Here is an 11,697-nt window from a genome sequence, read left to right on the forward strand (position 1 = left end):
ATAAGTGAAGGAAAAACCTTAGGTGTCGAATGTGAAAATCTAGTGTCTGTTTGCAAGAGGGGTGTGTATATGTATAAATGTATATACAGTAGATCTAAAAAGTGTACACACCCCTGTTAAAATGCTAGGTTTTTGTGATATAAAAAATTGAGACCACAATAAATCATTTCAAACCATTACCCACCTTTAATGTGGTCTATAACCTGTACAATTCAGTTGAAAAACAAATCTGTTAGGGGAAAAATATAAAAAATAAAAATGTACAATAAGCTGGTTGCATAAGTGTGCACACCCTTAAAGTAATACTTTGTTGAAGCACCTTTTGATTTAATTACAGCATTCAGTCTTCTTGGGTAGGAGTCTGTCAGCATAGCACATCTTGACTTGGCAATATTTGCCCACTCTTCCTTGCAAAAGCGCTCCAAATATGTCAGATTGTGAGGGCTTCTGTTGTGCACAGCACTCTTCAGGTCACCCCACAGATTTTCTATTGGATTTAGGTCTGTGCTGTGGCTGGACTATTCCAAAACTTTAATTTTCTTCTGATGAAGGCATTCTTGTGTTGATTTGGATGTATGCTTGGGGTCATTGTCATTTTGAAAGGTGAAATTCCTCTTCATCTTCAGCTTTCTAGCAGATGCCTGAAGGTTTTGGGCCAAAAGTGACTGGTATTAGGAACTGTTCATAATTCTTTCCACCTTGACTAAAGCCCCAGTTCCAGCTCAAGAAAACCAACCCCAAAACATGATACTGCCACCACCATGCTTCACCGTGCGACTGGTGTTCTTTTGATGATGCAAAGTGTTGTTTTTGTGGCAAACATACCTTTTGGAATTGTGGCCTAAAAATTCAACCTTGGTATTATCAGACCATAACACATTTTCCCACATGCTTTTGGGAGACTTGATGTATTGTTTTGCAAATTTTAGCCATGGCTGGATGTTTTTCTGTTTAAGTAAAGGCTTCCGTCTTGCAACCCTTCCCCTTAGTCCAGACATATGGAGAATAATGGGAGATTGTTGTCAAATGTAGTACACAACCTGTACTTGCTAGAAATTCCTGCAGCTGTTTCAGTGTTGCTATAGGTCTCTTAGCAGCCTCCCTGACCAGTGTTCGTCTTGTCTTTTCATCAGTTTTGGAGGACGTCCAGTTCTTTCCAACGTCACTGTTGAACTATATTTTCTCCACTTTTTGATGACTGTCTTCACTGTGTTCCATGGTATATCCAATGCTGTGGATATTTTTTGTACCCTTCTCCTGACTGATGCCTTTCAACAATGAAATACCTTTGATGCTTTGTAAGCTGTCTGCGAACCATGGCTTTTGCTGTAACAGGCAACTGAGTAAATGTCAGGAAAATCCTACTAGGACAACTGAACTTGATTTTTGGTTAATCAGAGTCTCTTTAATTGATGGCAGGTGTGTACCCAAGACGACTGAATGCTGTAATTAAATCAAAAGGTGCTTCAACAAAGTATTAGTTTAAGGGTGTGGACACTTATGCAGCCAGCTTATTGTAAGTTTTTTTATTTTTTATAGTTTTTCCTCTAACAGATTTTTTGTTTTTCATAGGTTCATAGGTTGGTACTAGGCTATCGGCCCTAGGGCCTATACAAGCCTAGCCGTAACAATTCCCTGAATATTTCTTCCCACAATATATACTTCCCTGGACCCCTGTCTAGCAGGTAGCAGGGCGACTGACGTGATCACAGGGGTGAATTTCCTATCCCCCATCCAATTGTCAAGGTTTCTTTTGAAGAGGGCCAAGGAGGCGCTCTGCTTGACATGTATGGGCAGTCTATTCCAGAGTATCACAAACCAAGTAAACCAAAGGAAGACGAAGTCCAAGCCGACAAGAATTTATTGACAACAAAAAAGAACCACCATTGACCTAGGTTTCGTCCAAACAATCGGACTTCTTCAGAATACTGAAACCAACTCCAAATACACTTAAATATACAATACATTCCAATTATCCAATTAAGTTGTACATCAATTAAACAACAATCAGCTGATGTTAAAAACACCATGATAACCTTACAATATGAACAAACCTTACCAGTGTTGCCTGTCAATTACTACCATTTAAAAATGAAGAATAAAAAAGTAAAAAGATGACAAACATAAACATGTATAATGAAATTAAACAATGAAAATAAAAATAACTATAACAATGCTACGTGTAAGTGAACAATATATAAAAAAAATTCCTTAACGTTACAATAATGCCAGTATCAAATGTAATATAAAAAAATATATATATTTAAAAATATATGTGTGTGTAAAAAATGTCTAAAACCATATTTTAATTGTTACTTAAAACATTCTAAAACTACTAATGCCCTAGCAAGATACTTGGTTGACAATGTTGGTCACATTTTTAAATTTTGTATTTTACAACAGATCAAAGTTGATCAACAGGGTAGGATTATAGATATACATTTGGATGTATGTGAATTAAAATGGCAGCTTAGGTTAAATGCACATAATCACCCTGGACTCAATCATTATAGTACTGTTAAGCCGTTACTTAAGTTGAAACATATTACAGGACAGAAGTAGCAATTAAAATATGGTTTTAGACATTTTTTACACACACATATATTTTTATATATATATATATTTTTTTTTATATTACATTTGATACTGGCATTATTGTAACGTTAAGGAATTTTTTTATATATTGTTCACTTACACGTAGCATTGTTATAGTTATTTTTATTTTCATTGTTTAATTTCATTATACATGTTTATGTTTGTCATATTTTTACTTTTTTATTCTTCATTTTTAAATGGTAGTAATTGACAGGCAACATTGGTAAGGTTTGTTCATATTGTAAGGTTGTCATGGTGTTTTTTTAACATCAGTTGATTGTTGTTTAATTGATGTACAACTTAATTGGATAATTGGAATGTACTGTATATTTAAGTGTATTTGGAGTTGGTTTCAGTATTCTGAAGAAGTACGATTGTTTGGACGAAACCTAGGTCAATGGTGGTTCTTTTTTGTTGTCAATAAATTCTTGTCGGCTTGGACTTCGTCTTCCTTTGATTTACTTGGTTTGCTATTCCAGAGTATGTGGAGTCTGTGGGGCAATTGTTCAATTTCAATTGAATTGTACAGGTTGTAGGTCACATTAAAGGTGGGAAAAGTTTTGAATTGCTGTATTGTGGTCTCATTTTTTTATATCACAAAAACATGGCATTTTTAACAGGGGTGTGTACACTTTTTATATCCACTGTATGGGTCCACTTCTTAAACTCGAAATACTGAAATCTGGAATTTCAGTATTTTGGGTCGGGAATGTCGAAAGTGCAGTTTTTCGAAACTGCATTTTCTCGAATCTTAGTTGTTCAAAGTTTTAGTAGTTGTGTGGTGTGTGTGTTATGTAATGTGCTGTCCCTTTAATGCTTTGTTGTTTCCGAATTCTACACGTGTGGGCAGATTTGTGTTTATTAACGGAGATTCAGGTAAGTTTTATGTTAGGGTTTTGAATAGGATTTTGGTTTGCTTTAGTTTTTGGGTATGTTTTAGGAGTTGGTTAGGGTAGGTAGGTTAGAGTGTGAGTGTAAATGTTCAAAGTGGTGATGTACATTTGTACTGTGTGTGTGTGTGTGTGTGTTATTCGTGTTAGTGCAACCTCAGAGTTGGTAATGTAAATAGTGTGGGTGTGAGGTGTGCAGGATGGCTTTGCCCCCCTGCTTAAATATAAGGTAGTATTATGTAGGGGGAGGTTTGGATGTTTTTTTTTTTTTCGTTATTTTGGGTTTAGGTATTATGTGTTTTCGTTTTTGTGGGCTTTTGACGTTCTCGACTCTAAATACTGAAATTCGAGATTTCAGTATTTCGAGTTTTAGAAGTGGACCTGTATATGTGTATATAGATATATAGATATACACACACACACGCACACACACACGTGTGTGTGTGTGTGTGTGTGTGTGTGTGTGTGTGTGTGTGTGTGTGTGTGTGTGTGTGTGTGTGTGTGTGTGTGTGTGTGTGTGAATATATATATATATATATATCTATATATCCATCCATCCACTTAGCCCTTCTTTACACATGGGGTCAGGGTGTCACTTCAGCAATGACAATCTATAGCCAAGGTTTACACTGCCTGATGACTAGCCCTGTCGCTGTAATTATTCCAAAGCATGCAGTCCAAGCTATGACCAATTTAGAGTGTCCAAACCACCTACTGCATGTCTTTGGAATGTGGGAGGAAACCAGAGCACCTGCAAGAAACCCAGGCGAACACAGGGAGGACATGCAGACTCCACACAGAAGGTACCATAGCCATGAATTGAACACATGAACCTTTTGCTATGAGACAACACCACCATTCACTGTGTTGCCTGTATACACACGCATACATATATATATATATATATATATATATATATATATGTGTGTGTGTGTGTATATATATATATATATATATATATATATATATATATATATATATATATATATATATATAGCTTTACTATCACATATTCGATTGTCATTTAGATCGAATATGTGCGAAAATCATTTTCTTGAACTTGAGAGTTCGATCACCACCATCTTTGGGATCCCGAAAGTGCACAAAAATGAGAAGGATCCTCCTTTAAGACTCATAGTTTCAGCTGAAGGGTCTAAAGTGTTTCCCCTAGCCAAATTTGTAGATGCTAAACTCAAACGTATTTGGTTAAAAAGAACAAATATATTAAGAGATTCATGGGATTTTTTAAGATGTTTAAAGCAAGAATTATATTGTGATGAAATAAATTTTTTAACCATTGATGTAATTGATCTATTCTCAAGTATACCCCATAGTGAAGGTTTATGTTATCTTGAGGAATTGATTTTTGATGATGGTACTTTGTCCCACGATGAATGTACAGTGATTATGGAGCTTATAGAATTAGTATTAAAATATAACTATTTATTTTTAAGGGAGAACTTTACCATCAGAAGAAAGGCGTAGCGATGGGTGTCCTTGTGCACCAGCTACGCCAATTTAGTTTTGGCCAGATGGAAAGAAAAAATTGTCACTAGGTCCTTATTTAGTCACCATTGGATACTGTACAAAAGATTCCTTGATGACATTTGTATTTTATGGAAGGGTCCTAGAGAGGACATTGACAATTTTATGCATTATATAAATGAAAGTACTGAGTTCTTAAAATTTACACACAAAATTGACGAAGAAAGAGTACAATATTTAGATGTTGAGGTTTATAAGGACATGTTTAAATTTAATTCAAAGGTGTATAGAAAAAAAACTTTTTCCAATTCATACTTGGATTATGGAAGTGCACACCCTACACATTATAAGAAAAATATCTTAAAAGGTCAGTACATTAGCTCCAGTAGAATGACGTCAAAGGACGAATATTTTGAAAAAGAGAAATCGTTGTTAAACAACATGTTTAGCATGAGGATTTCATTAAAGGTATTGATAACAAAGTGACTACTAAGAGGTTAAGTGATTTGAAACCTATCCTAGGCTTGGACTCTGTTAGTGAGGAAACTGTGAATAAAGGGGACAGTGAGAATTTTAATAATGCATTAATTCTAGAATTTAATGGAAGTTCTAAGATGGTAAGGGAAATTATGGAAATGGAGTGGGAAAAGTTTTTATGGTTCACTGACTTAGAAAAAAAGAAAAATTAAAAGTGGTTTATAGAAATTTAGGCAATCTAAAAAAATTACTTGAAACTGACACTAGGAAAGATATAATTGTACAAGGATGGAGAAGAGGAACTTTTAAATGTGGACATTGTCAGCAGTGTCCCCACATTTACAATACTGAGAGTGTCAGGTTAGAAAGTAGAAAAGTTACCCTTGAAGGAAGGGAGTTTTGTAATTGTGAGTCTTTGGGCCTGGTTTACTTGGCAGTATGTCAAGTTTGCAACGCATTCTATAGGGAAGATGGAGCAAAAGCTGAGGAGAAGAATATATGAGCACATTATGAAATACAAGCTAAGAAGGAAACTAATGCTGTATATAAGTACAAATTAACTTGTACAAATGCTTGTTATTTGTTCTTTGTTTTGGAAAAGATAAAGAAGGATTGTCGAGGTGGTCTATGGGAAGAATGTATTGAATACAGAGAATTATGGTGGCAGATCACTCTAGAAGCTAATAAAATTCCAGGCTTAAATGAACACATATCTATAGCTCTCTTATTGAAACTTAGAGCAGCCAAGTTATAGACTGGGTCATTCCTAAGCCTTACAAGTTTTTTAATTCATTTTTATTGTATTTTAATGTTTTTTAATGGTTTGAAGTCTTCATACTATGGTCATATTTATTAAGTTTGTAAACACACCATTTCCCCTTGGTATAATATGCACTATTAGAGAGTAATGGTGTTAATGTACTTGATTCATTATTTTAAAGGGTTTGTTTTCAAATGCATTTTTTGAAGAATTCGCTAGAGGGAGTGTTATGACAAAAAACAGTTATAATAATTCTATGGTTTATAAATGTGTTTTATGACATTTTCTTCTTACTTTTTAATAATTTCTTATATATTGTTTTAACATTTTTATACACATGTTCATACATAAAAAATGGGCTTATGTGTACATATTTCAAAAACTTTTCATTTATTGGCAGTTTAGTTAAGTGGTTTTAATTAAAGTACATTGTGATTGGTCAATTTATTAAAACAAACTAGTATAAATGTAACCTAGATTTATTGGAAAGCTCACATCTGATGAAGTTCATACTAAACGAAAACGTACTTGTAACATTGCATTAATGGTGTATTTTACTTTTTAATAAACTTTTGGTGGTGAATCCGGGCTTTTCGAGGCTTTATTGCTTCACCTTTGGAGGCTTCTTGATGATTTACTCGATCACCACAATGTCGAATTTGACATGAGCGAACAGCCACTATTGTCAGCTTCAACATTGTGGTGCAGATCGTACTATAGTGGGGATCGGGAAATGTACCCTTACCCTCACAGTAGTGCGATCTCGGAGTTTGTATATATATGTTGGGGGGGTGGGGGGTGCAGGGGGGCTTGCCCTCCTGCAAACGTTATTGTTAGTTTTGGGCAGATGTGAGCATTTCAGCAAAGTCGATATTCACCATTGCTGAAATGCTCCGTTCGATATTTTGGTTGCTCTGTGTTTTGATTTCCGACAATATTTGTCGGCCATCGTTGCGTTTGTCTAAATGACATTCGCAAATATGATAGTAAACCACATATATATATATATATATATATATATATATATATATAAATACCAAACTACTCCGGTGCACGATACAATATCATCTGGTGCTCGGAAAGCCAAAAGTATGAAAAACACCAAAATATTCCAGAACTCAGGACACAAAAACAGCCCATTTGCAAATGAAGAAATTTATTCCAGGCACAGTCTGCAACATAGACTGGTTTCACACAAAGGCTTCATCAGTGTGTGTTTTAATCAGCAATAAGCCTCAGCTTATGTAGCAGCATTAAGGAAACATTTAAAGAGACATGCACATCATTCCCTTGCAAACAATTTAACAGGTATACTAAATACGTAACCTGCTTACATATAAACCTAGTATGTATATGCAAATGTCCCCCCCACATTGTACCATTTATATTACTAAATCATTATTAAAATTAAAAATTACAAAAATTACAAAATTTACAAAATGCCCAAAAACACCCCCCACAATAGTGAAAGCTTATTTACTATACATCATATAATAATATGTAATGCAGGAAGATATATAACCATAACTTAAATATAAACTTTTAAATCAGATATCCATCTATCAACCTCATACTAGAAAAATAATAGTAATAGTAATAATAACTAGGGTAGCCGAAACATAATAAATTACCATTGATCATTAAGCCCTGGTTTAAAAAGGGGCCCCAAATTTATGATCCATCTACGTTCCTTATTTGATAATACGTTATGCCTAACCGTATCATTCATGGTTTGTGTCTTGACCATGTCATTACCTACAAGCACAAAATGTGCCGTATTATGCACTAGTATATGCTTGTAAAGAGCACTGCGAGCTCGTTTACATTTTATGTCGCTAATATGTAGGGCTATCCTTTGCTTCAAAGTACAAGAAGTCTGTCCAATATAAAAAGCTCCACATTGGCATATTGCCATATATATCACCCATGTGCTAGTACATTTAATTAAATACTTAATATAAACTTTCCTAGTATTCACTGACGTGAAAGACTGTATTTTAGACATTAAATTGCAATATTTACAATGACCACAGTATGTACTTCCTACTGAGGTCGGTGGTGCTTCTCCCAATGGGTATTGACCCTTCTTGAATGAAGTCAAATATTGTCCCAAAGATTTACCTTTACGGTAACCAAAACTGCATTTTTCATTAAGTATACTTGAAAAGAATGGATCTGAATATAGCACATGCCAAAATTTCGAAATAGTTTCTTTGATCTTAAAGGGATTACTACCATACATAGTTACAAATCTCAATTCTGCTAACTTGGGCTGTCTCAACTTTTGGGCATCTCTTAACAAGCTAGTCCTACTATTAGTCTTGGACTGTTTATATGCGCTGTCCACCACCGACTTAGTATATCCCCTGGCCAAAAACTGTGCTTTCAAATCCAAGGCCTGTTCTTCATATTCGGTATCAACCGAACATATTTGCCTAACCATCTGGAATTGGACTATAGGTATATTATTGATGGTGTGGCCAGGGTGGCAGCTGTGGGCATGCAAAGAAGAATTCTTGGAAAAAGGCTTCCTATATGGATTGGTAATAATAGTATCATCAATAGCCTTACTTACATTCACATCCAAGAAGTCAATGGTAAACAAATCCAATTTCCAAGTAAACTTAATGCCATATTTATTATTTAAATATTGCATAAACCCATGCCACTCAGCTGCATCTCCCTGCCACACCACCCAACAATCATTACGGTATCTGCGCCACATAATAAGTTGAGATGTAAAATTATGAGTTGAAGTATAAATATACTGGGCTTCAAAATACCCCATAAAAAGGTTGGCATAAATGGGGGCAAATGTTGCCCCCATCGCCGTACCTTTCATCTACAGATACCATTGATTGTTGAACATAAAATGCATTGTGTTCTAACACCAGTTGCAATAAGGACAACAAAAAATCTATCTCTGGTTTCTTAAAAATACCCGACTGCTGCATCCAATAATGAACAGCCCTCATACTCCCTTGATGGGGGATACTTGTGTATAAAGACTGGACATCCAGTGTCCCTAGATGTGCTGTATTCAGAACCTGTAGGTTGTCCATTAATTGCAAAAATTGCTTTGTGTCTCGTATTCTAGCTGTTACCAAGAGAAGGAGAGATTTCAATTTGAATTCAAGATACTCAGACAGGGGTTCAATCAATGGTCCCCTGCCTGCCACTATTGACCTACCTGGGGGATCTTGTAAAGTTCTGTGAATTTTGTGTGTGCGTATACACATATATATATATATATATATATATATATATATATATATATATATATGTATATATGTATGTATATATATATATATATATATATATATATGTATATATATATATATATATATATATATATATATATATATATATATATTTACAGTATGCACACACATTTTATATATATATATATATATATATATATGTATATATATATTTACAGTATGCACACACATTTTATATATATATATATATATATATATATATATATATATATATGTATATATATATATATATATAAAATGTGTGTGTTTCGTTCTAAACATCGGATTTCACAAATCTAACATGGCTAACGATCGATCCCAAAAGATCAAAAGCCAAAACAGTGGTAAAACAAAATCTTTATGTTTTTTGCAGGGGGACAAGCATATATATATATATATATATATATATATATATATATATATATATATATATATATATATACACACATATATATGTGTGTGTGTGTGTGTATGTATGGCTTGCTCTAATTTCTTTAATGAATCCCTGGGTAAGTTTTCTGAATCTGTTTTTATGTTCACTAGCCCCTCTCTTTGTGTGTTTGCTAAGTCTTTATCTGCCTGACAAAATCTGTTTTTCTTTACTTCTCCCATCTCTTTAAGAAATGAGGGAAAAAATGAAAAGAAAAAAAAACACAATTGAATGCAATATTTCAAGGCCCTATTTTTCAGTATCCCATTTAATATGGCCCTAGATTATCTGGTTCTTTTAATATTTCATATTACTGTAAAAAATGTGTATTTTAACGTCTAGATTTTCTGCTGTCAAGTGTACTTTAACCTATTAAGTAACTAGACCAGGTAAAGCACTCCTATGGCTTCCATATTTTGCTGCACTGTTCAGATTTCTGTATTATTTCCAACCCTTTATAGCAAATGTCTTTTCTAGCAAACTAGAACCTGTACAATGTTCATCGTGTTACACTGCTGCAGTCATCACACTAGGGTTATCCTGCCGTCAGGCGGTCCCGCAGTTGGCCCGAGTTCCAAAGTCTTGGTCCAGCATCGGTTGCTGTCACTTCTTCCCTGATGTCAGTGCGCATTTCGTGTGATGACTGCAGCAGTGTGAACACTCGAACATCTACATTTATGGTAGGTACAAAACTGTACTTTTCTTGAGTCAGCCATCAAACCCTCCTCTCTCAGACTAAGTCCAGTCATTCCCTAATACGAGGGAGATACCCAGTAACATTCAAGAAGGTGGCAGTCACCCAGAGAAACCATCATTCATGCAGTCTTGAGGGCTGCTTGTGACCTCAGTCACATGCCAGCAACAGAGAGAGTATTTATGATCCTACCCTAACCCTAGTGCTTTCCCTGATGGCTGCATGAGCTCCTTTGTCATAGCAGAGACCACCAGTGGTCCTCAGCCATATACAAGCTTGTTCCTTCTCTTGTGGCAGGGGTACCATCACTGGATTAAATGGTCACTGGCCACTTCATTGTTGCTTTGTGCAAGTTGCTGTTTGTTCCAGAGCATAAGCAAGTCAGCTTGTAGTATTCCCAGGAATGGCACGCCTATCCTACCCTACCTGCTCCATCAGGCACCCAAACCTGTACTAGAATTTGGGATGCCAGGGTTGTGGTCAGGGCTTTATTCCTCACTGCTGTGGATCTAACTTTCGCTACATCTTTATCATTTCTTTCTATTTACTTTGTAGCTCCATAACATTTAAACACACTGCTTGTTTAAAGTAAGTACCAGCACACACCTCTTATCACCATTGTCTAAATCTGCAGCTGAAATCATGAATTCCTAATGCTTCCCATAATATTTGGTGGTCAGTAGAATAATATGCTTTTGTTATGTCTAAAGTCAGTAGCCTTCCTTCTAGTCCATTTTTGATTTTTTCTGCAAAGTGTGATCCATCACAGTGTACCCTAGACATCATTTGCCTTCCACTAAACCTCCAATATTTCTTCCACTAAATTGCATAAGATTTTTTTGTTTAATTCTTAACTGCATTACATTTGCTGGAATCTTAGTCTGTATTTTACAGTAAAATATGGCACTGATTTTAAAATATTTTCTGGATCCTAGGCAATACCGCTCAACCGTATCAAATTCCTCAGATTTTCCTGGTTTTGAGGGTAAAATAATGGAGTGCCATGAATTCCTGTGTGGCCCCTTCAAATTCTGATTTTGTTTTTTGTTTTTTATTTACATTCTTTACTTGCCGCTTATGTCATCACTTATCACGAGCTTATCCCA

At 35.1% G+C, this 11,697-nt stretch overlaps 1 protein-coding gene across 2 annotated transcripts in view; it reads left to right on the plus strand.

Moving 5' to 3' along the window:
- PDIA5 (protein disulfide isomerase family A member 5) overlaps positions 1-11,697 on the plus strand; it is a 2,083,676-nt gene that overhangs the window by 1,900,771 nt on the left and 171,208 nt on the right. The gene's annotated exons all lie outside the window — the stretch shown is intronic.

The sequence above is a fragment of the Protopterus annectens genome, chromosome 6.part0, assembly GCF_019279795.1.
Source record: "Protopterus annectens isolate FY-2018-M chromosome 6.part0, PAN1.0, whole genome shotgun sequence".
NCBI lineage: Eukaryota > Metazoa > Chordata > Ceratodontiformes > Protopteridae > Protopterus > Protopterus annectens.